Raw genomic sequence first — 15,748 nt, forward strand, 5'->3', positions numbered from 1 at the left:
CGGATAGGCAATGGGTTTCTGCTCGCAATATCATCAAGCAGTCGACTTAAAATAATTGATTATAAATTCTTACATAGGCTATACTACACGCCACTCCGCATGCAAAGATACCACTTACGGGAGTCAGACGCCTGCGATAGATGCCACGTTTCAGGAGCTGATTTTTGACACCTAGTGTGGGAATGCGAGGGGGTACATGCATTTTGGCTACAGGTTTTTACTGCTTTATCACAAATGATTGACCCTGTGATCGAACCCTCCCTACTGCTGGCACTCTTGGGATATGTAGAGCCACTGCGGGCAACACACCGCCGATTTGTCACGATATCACTTCTCATGGCCAAAAGGAGAGTAGCATGCCGATGGGCAGAGGGAGAGCACCCAAATTCAAGGACTGGTTGAATGATCTCATATACTGTCAGGAACAACTAGCGATACATGCTGAGCTATTGCCAGTGGCCTCTAGACCTAACGATATATGGGCCCCACTGAAATGCTATTTACTGACGCACGCTCTCACTGACCCTTCAGACGAGACACGATCCCAATCCATGAGCTAACAATGAATAGTCTAAATCTGCACTCATATATAGAATTGGAAGGCAATATTGGATGCGAGAGAAGAGCATAGAGGGGGGAATTCTGATGGCTTATTGACGAAACCGAAGCAGGCCTTACTGGAAATGTACAGGACAACTGAAGGGGCTCTCTTGATGTCTGGTGATAATACAATTGATCCAACCAAGTGCTAATCATGTATCCAGGTTTGCAATGTGTAAATGTCATAATTTTGCGTGTATTTAAAATATAATTGAAATGTGATAGATGAGTTCTGATGAGTCTGTTAGCAAACCCAATGATAGGTATCAATATACAGTGTATCCACCAACTGCTACCACAAATTGTAAAAAGTATTGAACATTATGTTATTGTTGTAATGTATGAGTACAAGTGTGCCATATAAATGTGTACCAACTGCCAAACCTATACAAATAAAATGTATATATATTTTTTTAAGTATATTGGTGCACTAGCAATGGTTGTACTCGGAAAAGTGCAGTAGAAAATATTGCACATGGAAGTACTGCACTATGGGCCAAATGTATCAATATTAGGAATAAATAACAATTTGGAAACCTCAATTCCTAAAGTGCCAGTGTTTAAAACAGTGATTCCTGCTGGGTCACAAATGGGCCTTTCCCTCATGAATATTAATGAAGTAGATCACAATTACAACCCTCTAGGAAGTGCAGCCATCACAGGGATGGCGGTCTGGTGGAGTCAGCAAACCACCAGGACTGTGATTGCCTTTTAATAAAGCATTCGCATCCCATTTTCCTTAAAGCAAATTGGCATGCATTTCAAAAAAGAAAATGAAACCAGGGTATAATCAGTCCTGGATTGCTTGTATTCTGCTTCAGTGAGGTCCTGGTCTGGCAGTTCTGACTGGGCTGTTCCCATGTGAGCAGGGACAAGGCTGATTTGCATATGGCTCGGTCCAAACTGAGGTGGCATGGTGTACAAAATAATGATAGACTGAGATGCCGCCTGAGTTATTACCAATAATTGAGAATAATAAATTAAGCATTTCTTCTATCACTATTTTGTATACTTTAGTGTGCTGCACTACCTGGGACAGGTATGCCCTGACCTGGGTCCTGTGCACACTGTGTCACTGAAATAAAGCTACACTTCACTGATGAGCCCTAACTAGGGTGAAACTAGCCCTGGGATGCTTGTATTCCTGTTTAGGGAGGACCTGGCCTGGCAGTTCGGGCTGGACTGTTCCAATTGGAGCAGGGTGAACACAGATGTGCATATGGCTAGGTCGAAACTGAGGTGGTATGGTGTGCCAAATAACAATGGATTGAGATGCGGCCCTGAATAATTACCATCGGCTGAGATTAATTCAAGCATTCAATCCATCACTTTTTGTATACCCCAGTATCTAATTTGTCTTATAAAAAAGTACAAGTATCGGGTAGATTAGGCAGAGAAGCAACTCTCAAGTGATTTTCTGGTGGAAATTGGGTTTCTGGTTGATAAAGGCATGCAACCTTAGGAACCACAATCCTAGTCAGTGTAAGTCAGATACATAACCCTAAATTATTCTTTGCTTACCCTCTGGTAGCATGGCACAGAACAGTCAGGCTTAAATTAAGTGGCAACCTGTAAAGTATTTGTGCAACACTTCAAATAGTAAAACAGTAAAAACACCACAAAAAGATACCACCCCTAGTTAGACAAATAGAGCTTATTTTATTTAGCCAAACAAGGGCAAAACTACAAAAATCCAATAAGTATGAAGGGAGTTATGAATTTTTAAAGATTAAACGTGTAGCTTAAAAGCATAAAGGATCATCTGGTGCTATCTAGTCATGCTAGACTGGGTCAAAACAAAAAGTTCAGGTCAACCTCGATGGAGTGCAGGCCAGATACAGGTTCAGGGTTTGAACCTCTGCAAAGTACCCTAGTTGCATCATCTACAGGGCTGCGATAGAAGAATCAAAGAGGCGGTGATTAGTTGTTGAACCGCAGAATGAAGTCAATGCATCATTGTCAAGCCGAGCAAGTCGAGGATGCATCAGGAATGCAGACGATGCACCATTTATTCGGCGAAGCATTGTTCCTGATGGTTGCGATGCATCATCATCAAAGAAGATGCGCTGGTTTCGAAAGGCGTTGAAGTGTGGATTTAGCATGGTGCAGCACTTATGCCCACTTTCAAGGGATAGGACTTGGTTGGCACCAATTGGCAGGGCAAGACGCTCAGAAGGCAGCGTTCAGGTGCTGTTGTGGACTGGTTGGAAGTCGTTTATGTCCCTAAGACTTCAAACTGGAAGCAAGCAAACTTACCTTTTGAGTCACCCTGGGTTCAAGTGGTTTGGTTCCAGTCCTTCTCACCCAGGCAAGTAGGACAGCAGGCAGGTCAAAAGAGCAGAAAAAACGTTCTTCCAAATAGCAATTCAGCAGAGTGGCAGTCATTCAGCAGTCCAGCATTCCTTCTTCCTGGAAGAGTATCTACAGGTTTAGAAGTGTACTGAGTTGATAGGGTCCGAATTCCAGTTGTTATACCCATTAGAAGCTTTGAAGAGGGAGAGACTTCAAAGAGGGGCTTTGAATTGCAGAGATCCTCCCTTCCTGCCCTGGCTCCAGACTCACTATGGGTGTTAAGTAGTCCTTTGTGTGGGGCTAGGACACAGCCTATTCAGGTGTAATTGTGAGTCTGTGTTCAGCGTCTACCTTCCACCCTCCCCAGGGTGGCCCACCAGGATGTGGATGGCTCATCAGTCACAGCTGAACACCCTTTTTGTGTGGCTGTCTAGAGGGAATGCACAAGGTCCAGCAGTCACCCACCCCAGAGGTGTATTAGAGACAGCCTGCAGGCACATGGGGCTAAGAGAAGAAACATGCCAAGGGTCAAAAAGTGGCATATTTAAAACTGTAAAAATTAATTTGACTTTACCATTAAAGAGGATGTATCATTATAATTCCATAAGTACTAAACATGACAGCTCTACCTCCTTCCATTTGGGAATTACAATTATTCGATGTAACAAGGAATGTCCAATATTAACTTGTGGAAAGGGTAGGCCTCACAGTAGGGAAAAACTATTTGGGAGTGTATCACTACCAGGACATATAAAACTTAAAAGTACATATCCTACCGTTTAATTACCCAGCACCCTACCATATGGACGACCTGGGCCCACCGTAGGGGTAACATATATGAAATAAAAGGGAAGTTTAATGTTTTGCAAGGGGTTGTAAATTGCAAATCGACATGGCAGTGTAAATTGAACACAGGCTCTGCAGTGGCAGATCTGAGACATGTTTAAAGGGCTGCTTAAGTGGGTGACACAATCAGTGCTGCAGGCCCACTATTAGTGTTTTATTTATAGACCCTGGGCACGTGTAGTGTACTTTACTAGGGACTTATAAGTGAATTAAATATGCCTATTGTGGATAAGCCAAGTGAGCATGTTTTAGGGAGAGCCCACATGCACTTAAGTACTGGTCAGCAGGGGTAAAGTACCCCTAAAGCCAAGAAAAGTGTATCCATAAAAAAGGACAGGAGGATGGCCACTCGTGTCTCTCACCGTGTGCGGAGGAAAAAAAACCCACACACGGTGAGTGACACGAGTGGCGTCAGGTTCAATAGAAATACACGGAGAAACCAGGATTTTGAACGTCAAAGGAAACTTTACATTGGATTGATTACACTTTGAACACGCTGCTTAAACCGGAACCCCAATGTGGTTTGGAAGTATCACCACATTTCAAAGTTCACTGATTGGAAAGATCTAGCCTTGAGGAAGTCGTGGAACCACACCCCTTAAGCGACAAAACACATGTTGGCTGTGGCTGTTGACAACTGGTGTACAAGACCACGAGAATAAAACTCGAAAAATAGAAAAAGACTGAGTTGTGTACAATTTATGTTGTGTGATGAATAATTATTGGCCTGTTCTTAGTAACAATAGGGAAACCATTTTGAATTTGACGTGTGCTGGGGAGTGAAGTATATTGTTTACAGAGCTTAGGCTTGGAGCTGTGGAGTTTTGTGGTTCTCCACACCCTGCAGCACCATTTTTGTAAATTTACAGAACTCAGATATATTTATGTGATTCTACCTAGAGGCGTCTTAAACCTATACGTAATACCACGTTCCAGAGTTTTTCCCCAACCAAGGGATATTAGGGCATGATCTATCTCCTGGCCCTGGGGAATACTTCCCTCTAAAGCCACATGGGCCACTCCTGTAGCGTTCTCACCAGTAGGTGGATTCTTTGGACAGACAGAGTCCCCCTGCTTGTGCCCTAGCTGGGAACAATCACAGCAGTGGAGTAGAAAATGGGGTGCCTTGGGCCACCACCCACTAGAACCTCCCTCCTTCTTCTCAGAAAGGATATGCAAACCCTTTCCTTGTCGCCTTATCGTGAGACGTACCTGGGTCTCTCTTGGCTACTCCCTCACTCTGTTGGGGGATCCGAACCACCCTTCTTGGAGTTACTCTCAGGCACCATTTTTGACACCCTGGTGCAGACCCAGAGATCCACCTCTTCAGCAACTTTCCAGGGGCTTGCTATCAACCAGGTGCTGGTGCTGCTCTGTAAAAGAAATATCAAGCATGTGCTCCCTCAAAATCAGGTTGTACAGTCTAGTGATGTCATCCGCACCCAGCCCTTCATTGAGTTGCTGGAGTAGTGAAGAAATCCACCCAGGTCTGTGTAGGGAGTTAATGGCTATCTCTGAATTTCTGCCTATATCTCACAGGGGTTAACTCCAATGTCTTCACTAGAATGGCCTTCATAGGTGTGTACTGTGTTTGGACTACTACTTCTATGTAAGGAGTGTGTCCCTCCCAACTATGGGCATGTACCTCCACATGCAACCCCACCAGAACTCTTCAGGAACCCTGTGTGCCCTTAGACACACCTCATAAGTGGAGAACACCTAATCATTCCCAACCACTTAATTGGGAACCAAGTCTTTTGGCATGTGAACCCTCCGTTTTCCAGTGGACACTGCCAGTACTCTGCCACCATTGCTGCTGGACTGTACCTGAGTGACTTGGATGTCCATCTCTCTAAGTTTAATCTCATGTGCCAATTTTCTCTCCTCCATATTAGCTTGGCTAGTTCCAATTTGGGGTTCCTCTCCTCTTTCCTGTACTCCAGCTCTAATGGGGACAGGCCTCTGGCATATACAATGCTTCCTGTTCCATCCTGAGCATCCGAGGCATCCATGTCATCTATTGGGACAGAATGTGACTCTCCTTGGACCCTCAGACCCTGGCCTGGGTCCTCCTCATTCTCAGACAGTGCTTATCCTTCCTCATTGTCATTGACCGCCTCCTCTCCTGAGGTAGCCTTCCATCTCTGTACCTCCTCAAAGGCCCTCAGGGCTGACTGTTTATCCAACTAGGTAGCCTTCTTTTTTTGTCTGCCTTCAGCCCCCTCCCCCTCAGGGTGCAAAAGTGCAACAGCCCAGGCCTCCTGAGTACATCAAAATTGCCGTCATCCATGGTGCAACAAGTGAAGATTTAGGGTGCTTAAATTTGGAAAAGGGGGGATGAAGCTGATTAAAAGGTAAGGAGGAATACACATAAATTATAATGGTCTTTAAATGTGGAACAGTGATGTACACCAAGACACTGTATGGCACAAACACAAGTCCTGTCCCACCACTGAAACCAATGTAAGAAATTGGGTTTCTGATTGGCAGAGGCATGCACCCTGACCAAGCAGGAACAGTAATCCTAGTCAGGGTAAAGAGAGAGATATACACCCTAAATTAACCTGTGCGCACCCTCTGGTAGCTTGTCACAGAGCAGGCAGGCTTAACTTAAGAGGCAATATGTAAACTATTTGTGTAGCACTTCAAGCAGTAAAACAGGGAAAACATCAAACAAATAGACACCACAACTAATTAGAAAAAAAGAGCTTAATTTATTCAGCCAAACAAGACCAAAACGACAAAAATTCAACACGTAAAACCGGAGTTGTGATTTGTTAGGGAACACTGGCAACAGTCAGAGTTCTCATGAAGGTTTAACTCTGTGCAATCAGTTCAGTCTTACAAGCGTCTACTCTTTTTACCTCCTCTTAGAGATGAAGCTTGTTCATCATTGATGGTTACCTGCCTGTACCTTATCTGGCCTCAGTATCATTCCTGTCACTGCAGTGTGTGACCCAGATTATGATCTGAAACAGAGCTGGCAGTTTACGTGATTATATTTTATCCATATTATTAGACCACAATATATATACATACAATGATCAGCCTGGAGCTATGAGAAGAATCCTAATTTGCTTTTATTTTTACACAATTTTAAAATTGTATGTACTTGGACCCTAATTGGATGTATCAGAACAGATCATATTCTGCATGTTGCTGTGTAAACTGTGCACACGCACAGCTTCATATGACTATTGCTGAGCACTGGGTGGAAGCTGCTAAAGCCTTTAGCTCTGCTCCTCTTTTAAGAGGAGGCTTACAGGCCTACATTAAAATAGTCTGGCAACTACTCCTCTCTCTGGATGTGTTTATCACATTGGTTCAGTAGGGGGTGAAGGATGTGCCTGTGTGTTTAAATAGAGAAGCTAGAGTAAAACTGGAGAAGTATGATGAGGTCTTGGCTGTCAATCACAGAGTGAAATGTTTGTAGGAATTCCAAACCTTCGAGGACTTCTTAACTCCTGACTTTTACCTCAGTCTGTTTGGTAGTGTGAGGGAAGTTTTAATCTTTCCGCCCCAAAGAACAGTGAAACAGCCCTCATATTTTACTATTATTCCAAAGGTTAGAGTAACAAAGGTATTGTTGGTCTGTTTGAAAATTTCCACGCATTTCCTAGGATCATTTTTGGATAGATCCATTTAGTTTCTGAAGAATGCATATTTAGCCTCAAAATACATTTTTGCAGCTCCTATGCAGATTTTCAAGTTTTTAAGTTGAGGTTCTTTGTCAGCAGATTTCCTCTGGGATGCGCTTACTTCAGTAACTTTGTGTACCAAGGAGATGATGTCTTGTTTTTTTAAATCTTTTTAACGTTTGAGGGATGTGATCATTCTGGAATAGACTCTTTGCAATGCATTGTGAGTGTTTTGATCTTTGACTTCATTTTACTAATCCCAAAAGAGAGTTACAGTGTGCAGTCTGTGATATCAATCACTCCTCGAGCATGTGTTGGCTGCAATATGATACAGGTATTTTGTAGGTCTTGGTGAACATTTATTGACACTGGTATAATTGGCATAATTTTGGTATTTTCCCTTAACACTATTTACACATAATTATCAAGATTACATCATTACACCACATATTGTAACAAAAATCAAGTTTCGGGAAAAGCTGTAATCTGAGATGCATAGAAAGAATGTGGTTGTCATGAACGTAAGAGGGATCTTTCTTTTTTTATGTTCAAAATATTTTATTGAAATTTTTATAATGAACAATACTCAAAGACATGCAAAAAATATTAGCTGAAAAATCTATTACATTACTTATATCACAATATTCTCGTATTCATTTCAATAGATATGAAGTTAATTGTACACAAATTCATAGGAAAAACTAAAACGGGAAAAGAAGGGGAGGGAACATTCAATAGCAAACTATTGTTGAGTTATAAATAGAGCTACTGTGGTATAACAATTAATAAAATGTAAGAATAATAAAAAGGGGAAAAAAATGAGTGATAAGAATTAGAATTCTGATTAACCCCAGACAAAGATAACTGGGCACCTCTTGTAAAAATAACCCATGACCACCATGCATGAATTGATAACTTTGAAACATCCTTCCAACAGAAGGTAATAGATTTTATCGCAGCTGAGAGTAAGAAATTAAACAGTTTACATTCAAGATCATTTAAATCCTGCCATAAAATAATAGATTTGCATATTAACCATTTTTTATGATAAGTCTTCATGTATATTTAGTATCTTTTTAATAATACCCCAAACTTCTGACCAGAATTCGGAAAGCAAAGGGCATTCATAAAGCATATGTTGTAAAGAACCAGGGTGTAATTTACAAGGCCAACATGTTTCGGATTAAAGCAGTTTTGCTTGAAATAAACGTAATGGAGTCCATAAGCAATTAAATAAAACATAAGAATTGATCTGGTAAAGCAAGATAGGTAGCCATCCAGATGTAGGGTTAAGCCATATATTTTGCCAGGTATCAATAGACAATGAAAGCGATAGCTCATTATTCCAGAACGTTGCAATCAAATTTATGTTACTTCCTAAATTATTGGACCATTTTTTATATAAGATAGAAACACAATGCGAAATTGTGGATATAGTTTGGATATAAATGATATGTCAGCTTGAACATTGGATGGAATAACTTGCGAAAATGAATCTAAAATTGAGTTACATATATATTCGTATTTTATACGTTCAGAATTAGATAAACCAAACTTTGTTTGTGAATCTTTAAACAGAACAAAAGTATTATTAAAGTAAATATCTTTAGGATAAAAAATGCCAGCCTTAATCCATGAAGATCAGAAACTCATATTTCTATTCAATTTATTAACACTGCTATACCATAATAATAAATCATCAGTATTATACATGGGATATTGAAAAATTGAATCCAAATCGTTGAAAATCAGTTTAGTGGATTTAAGAATAACAGATTTACGAAAAAATGACAATTTGTTAGACATAGTTAACAGAGTGGGTAGTGGAAACTGTTTCACAAAGGATTTTTCAATGTGGATCCATGTAGGTGGATTTTGTAAAAAGGAATGATTAAACCATATGGCACTTTGTTTTAAAATAAAGGCTTTGTGATAAAGAAGAAAATCAGGTATACCGAAGCCAGCATTACATTTAGATTCTTTAATCTTTTATAACTGATACAAGGGGCTTCGTTGTTCCAAAGAAATTTGGATAGAAGTTTGTCAACATCTTTATAAAATGTTAATGGAAACTGAGTAGGAATCATGGCAAGGGTGTAAAAGATTTTAGGAGCAATATTCATTTTAATAGATTCCATTCTACCCCACCATGAAAGATGTAATGATGTCCATTTAGATGTTTTGTCTTTAATATAATCTAAGACAAAATTATTATTTAAAGTCAGTGTTGATTTTATAGAAGAAGAGAATAAGATACCAAGATATTTTAATTTTTTCTTTTGTCAAACGATTCCATTCATGGAAATCATGTCAGGAGTACAATAAATATTTAAAAGAAAAAATTCTGTTTTGTTAGTGTTTAATGTTTAAGGTTCAATACCTATTAAAAATAATAGCGGGGAGAGGGGACATCCTTGTCTTGTACCTCGAAAAAGGGAGAATTGATTTGAAACTTGACCATTCATAAATAAACGAGCAGTAGGAGTAGAATATAAAGCTGAAATCATGCAGATATAAGAGTCCCCCAAATTAAAAGATGATAATGTATGAAATAAATATTGCCAGTGAAGTTTATCAAAGGCTTTTTCAGCATCCTTCCAAAGCCATAATTCCTGAAGGAGTAGTCAACGTACCTTCCTTGTTCAATGACATGCAACAAAGTTCTAGTATTATTTGCAGAATATCTATTTTTCATAAAATCAGATTGATCTGAATGTTTGATGGAATCTAATACAGGGGATAATTGTGTAACCAGTATTTTAGCATATAATTTACAATCTTGATTAATTAAAGAAATAGGGCGATAATCTGATACAAGGGTGGGGTCTTTGTCTGGTTTAGGAAGTACAATAATTAAAGCTTCAGTAAATGAACCGGGTGTAATAACTGATGAGCCAAACGTTGTAAAAAGTTGAAATAAAAAAAGGTACAAGTTGGGACTGAAATTCTTTATAAAACTCCGCTGGGATCAATGTTCCCGCTAACTTTTTTCCTCTGTGGGTGGCATTGTATGGTCTCTGTGCACTGCAGATAATGTTATGTGCACCTAGAACCAGACTGCACGTGTGGGTGCAGCAACAAATATTAGTACACTTCGGCTTTGGAAAAGCACAGGACTTTACCGGTGGTACCAATATAAGATTTGTCATTAATACAAAAATATTTTTTTTAAATAAAACCCCACATTTTGCTATTCTGTCTAAATTCATAAAGAAACCACATATCTACATAATTATCTAAGGATTTACGCATTCTGAACAAGGAACACAACCCCAGACCCACCTTTGCTCCCCCCCAACAGGTTCACATTCTATACCATATATCGAAAGGCACACACTACTGCACACCATGCAAACATATGCACTTACCATGGCACGCTCTAAATCAAATAAGGTTTCCATAATGCTCACCTCTTATAAACTTAATAAAGATGAGAAATGGTTTCACGAGAACACAAAAATATTGTAGTTCCCTCTCTCTAAGTCCTATTTATCACAGTACAAGATGTATCTGTAGACATAAGCATACTAAAGTTAGTGTCAAAATCCAATGCATAATTCCAGGTTATGTTCCTCAGCTAACTCTAAAGGAGTCCTGCTTTCTGTTTTTACCATCTTACCTTATACTTTGATGTAGATAACTATTCAGTTCGGTGTCATTCCTTATTAATCGATTTCAATGCACTGCCATGGTTTGCTTTTAAAATCCGCAATAATATAATACAGCTCTATGTATACATCCCTAAGCCTTAAGAGTAGACCTGTCGTTTTGCATACTATAATATACCCACCTTTAAAAATGGAGCTTGATGCGATCAAATCGTTTCGATCATTTAGGGTTTGTACAAATTGGCCATTTGTCCAGATGGAACTGAAAGAGACCAAGGACGAAATGAATAAACAAAATGTTTCTCTCCTACTAACAGAAAAGTGAACGTAGAACTCACATTCCCCACCTATTCTTCCTATCATAAAAGTGCCAGCGCTCCACTCTAGAAAGCCAGTTCAAGGCAAAGAATTGTATACATGTTGAAACCGGGGGCCCCCATTGTCGTTCGGGGACCCAGGACGAAGCAGGGAGTCTCTCCTGCAAGCAACTAGTCTTAGACCTTAGGCCTCACAAGTAAGTGAGACTGACAGTGCTTGCTGTAGCTAACCGAGTGAGTTAATATTAATTACATATTATTTGTTTTTAGAAGCAGCACGATCAGCTGCCTCGGTGCCAGTCGTGTTGCAGTATATGCTAGTTCAGAGTGCTGCTCAGGCATTGCTACAGGCTCGAGGCTGCCGGCGTACTGTGTGTTACCAAGTGTGTTCCTGAGACTGCCTTTCCAAAATGCCCGGGGCTCCGTGCATGCTGCTGTCTGCCCCTGTTAGTGGAAGAGCTGTATGTGGGTGTCAGAAGTCTTCACAAGGTCCAGCTAATAGGTGAGATCTAAATAGCGTAAAGGAAATGTAACCAATCTCTGTGACAACAATAGAGTGGGAGGTGAACCAATCAAACCTGTGCCGGTCAGTGCACCACTTCCTGTATGTAATTCTCTGTGTATTGGCAATAAGTGGAGATCTATTCCCAGAGTGCAGAGTCTCAACCATGAGGGCATAGTTTTGCACCCTGAGTTAGAGGGTAACGGGCAGAGATTCTGCTTGTAGAAGGGAGACACCACACGTAGTGGAAAACCCAGATATGATGAACAGTGACTAAAGACAAAAAGGAATGGTTTATGTATCAAATATGTGTATGATTATATAAGATATTTACTGTTTGCCATAAACCATGAGGATTGTGACTAAGGTACTGTGGGTTTCATTCAACTAGAACTTCTTCAGGGCTTATTAAGTATTATAAAAATTCTTTCATCAACCCTTGATCTTGCGGGATATTTCTTATTGCATGAACTCCAAGTATGCATCATCTCCAATGACTGCTGCCCTCTCCAGACCAGAGTAGGATGTTAAACAATTAAATAATAGCCTCACTTGAAGTTCATGGCACAATCAATCTCCTACAGGAACAAGGATTGATGAACAAATCTTTTTATTACTCAGTAAGCCCTGAAGAAATGCAAGTTGAATGAAATGTGATGGCTACCAGCAAGTTTTGCCATAAATGAATGACGACCAATAAAAAAACTACAAAATATTACAACGGACCATTGTGTGCTTTTATACTTTTCAACCAGCAGGATGAATTGTATTTTACATGTGTAATTTGGAGACACCCATTTGTATATAGGAGTAACTAAAAAGAGCGCTTCAATCTGTCTGAGGCTTGCATGCAGGGAGGGGCGGTTGTCTCTCAGCATGTGGGACGCGGGAGGAGGCATTCTTAAACGTAGGCACTGCTCCCGGGCTGCTAAATTTATACCACTTTGCACTGACAGAGCTAACTGTCTGAACAGCACAAAAACACAGGAATAAATCTGTGCAAGCAGCTGAGGCTGCGACAATAGCTTACATAACAAGATAAATGCACGCGCTAAAGGCACCTACAAATGCCACGTTCAGTCCTGTCAAGTATCATGCATCAGCCGTGACGCCCACGCATTTCAGTGCGGTTTTCCGCATCACCGCACTGAAATGCATTGTCACGCATTTTGCCACACTCAGCCCGTGCCACCAGCAGCGCCTGTGCACGGGCTCTCTGCTGCTCAAACGGACGTGCTGCTGCCTGGGCTGAGTTCCTAAAGAGTTAAACCGATCTGCTCTCAGCTCTGCGGTGTGGCTGAGAGTGCTACAATGTATCTCTGCACTCTGCTCGGCAGCTGACTGCTGTGTTGCCTACAAACAATAAATGCGGCAATTGGCGCCGGCGTGGCGCGGCACGCAACTTTACACACACTCACACTGCTCCATGTATAGGGGGGGGCTGCCCTCTCAGCAGTCGATACTGCTGTCAATCACTGTGGCACACCATGGGGTCCGGGATTAATCCGGAAGTGCGGTAGAGGGCTGTAACGTCCGGAGGAAAAGGAACTAGGCAGAAACGGGAATCCTCTGGTGCAGCTCGAGACTCGACTGTCTCATGGCGCCAGCACTCTTAAGCAGGGCACTGCATAGCTGCCAAGGTTTCAGATTGCTATGTGTGACATTTTCATAATTTCGGTGTAATTATGAGTGACATTTCAACGACTATGAGTGACACTTTCTTGCGAGCAAAATCAAGCAATTTAAATGAGTGCAATTTACCACCCTTTAACAGTGACCCTCAAGTCTCCAGTACCACTCTCTTACATGCTTTTGTTTTGTTTTATAGCGCTACTCTTACCATTGTAGGGTGGCAGAGCACTTTACATCACACAGATACAATGAATCCCAAGTGTATAAATCAGTGTATAGCAAATTTTACATAAGAGGTGTAGGAAAGGAGTCATAGGGCATTCATACTGGATATAGTTTGAGTGCTTGATTGTAAGAAGCGCAAACTCAGAATTTAAAATGTACCATTGTGGCTGTGGGTTGTATTAACTAATAAGAATTGATTTCTACTCAAATGAACCTTTTTTGCATTATTAGGATCTTTAAAAACCATGAGAGAGATCAACTCTAACCTATACTTTTGAGTTTCCAAACTGTTCAATATTACGATTTTCATTTATAAATTGCAACTAATAAATGGATCTCTCTGACAAAAGCAGTAACCCACGGAACTATTTACATTATATACATTTCTGTGATCTGCATTGTGCACGTGCTATGCAGCAGGCATGTTAACTCTCTGCGCTACTTTGTAAATCAAAACTTCCACTAGAGAATACTCAATCGATCCCCAACGGGCCCGTTAGTCACCAGAGTTCTCTTGAAATTTTGTATTGTTGCCTAAAACATGATGGGTGCAGGAAACCTGTCTGGTGCCATTGGAATGCGGCAGACAAATAGGCGGGCATGGGATATTAGGTGACACAAGGTCACTAAGGCCAGTAAAGGTGCAAAAGGAGGTGGGTACATTAACACCGATCCGGGAGAAGGCCTGGGTGGCCTGTGGGGATGAGTCTGCAATACCATGTGGAAACTGGTCACGTCAAAAGGGGCATTCAGGTGAGCATAGAACAGCAGTGCACACTGATCATGTGTGACAATGTGGGTGCGTAAATCTGTTGTTACCAAACATTGCTCCATTTGTATAATTTGGACTGGGGTAGGGTTGTTTAAATGACTCGACGCTGTGCACTGTAGTGCATTTGTTGCTGCGCTGAACCCTTTTGGATCTGTACCCCAATGAGGGAGTCTGCATCTTGAGTTTTCAGCTCAATGCTGTTTCCCCTACTATCAAGTCTAACACTGCCGAGTTCCCCTCCCATCTTCTCAAAGAATGCCCTACTGGCTGATGCCCCATACTTCTACCAATGCCAGCGCTCCTTGGATCCCATCTGAAGTCAGAGAGGCTATGGGTGACTTCCGTATGGTAGTTTTTTTGTTGGGTCTCACACCTTCGATACCCTTCATCTTCCTTTCACTTAACTGCTGCTCTCCACACACACTTCTAATCTTAGTGAAAGTTTTCATGCTGCTCAGCATCAATATGTTGGGTGAATCCGGCCCTCCGTTTTTAGTGCTCTACGTGAATGCCATGTCATTTTGAAGTAAGCCACATGGATTCCACTTTCAGTAGTGACAGAGGCATGCTCACGTTCTTCCACGCGGAAACGAAATGAAAATGAAATACATTTTAACAACAACGCTGCAGCTAAATCTGGAATTAAGAACTTTCTGCCCGCACAAAGCACTTATTTATATGTCTGGGTCACAGCCAGACGGAGTTCAAAACCGAGGACCCCACAAAACAATGTCCTACTTTCTTTCTTCCCTAATCAGTAAATAGGAACTCATGTCAAAGTAACCCCGGCAATGAGGGGAGTCAGACAGGGAATATTCTTCGAGCACCAGACAGACGCCCAACCACCCCTCCTCCACTTAATACACCATATTGAGCCCCATTACTTCAGCTCAACCAGGCTCATGGCCGCTTCACCAAATGAAGCATTAAAGCCAGAGAAATTGATGAATGTTAGGTAGATGTGCACTGTCAGGTTTCCATCAAGTCGGCTGGAAGAGGGACATTAATGGTTTGTAGGCTTGCTGCATTTCTTCTTTTAATAGAGCGCAGCTGCAGGGTGATTGTGTGCCTTTCTTAAAGTTTTCATGTTAATGGCAGCGCCCTTCATGAGCTGCAATTAACATGAACACTTTAAAAAAGGCGCACAATTACCCGGCAACTCAGCTCTATTAAGAGAAGAAATGCAGCACCAAACACAGCGTCTGCTTTTAGGTGATTCTAAAAGCACAAGCTGTGTTTGGTGCTGCATTTCTTTCATTTTCTCGAGGGCGTCTGTGGGGCTCATTGTTTGCTTTTGTTTAAAGCATTCATGTTAA

This window comes from Lissotriton helveticus, chromosome 9 (assembly GCF_964261635.1).
Source record: "Lissotriton helveticus chromosome 9, aLisHel1.1, whole genome shotgun sequence".
Taxonomy (NCBI): domain Eukaryota; kingdom Metazoa; phylum Chordata; class Amphibia; order Caudata; family Salamandridae; genus Lissotriton; species Lissotriton helveticus.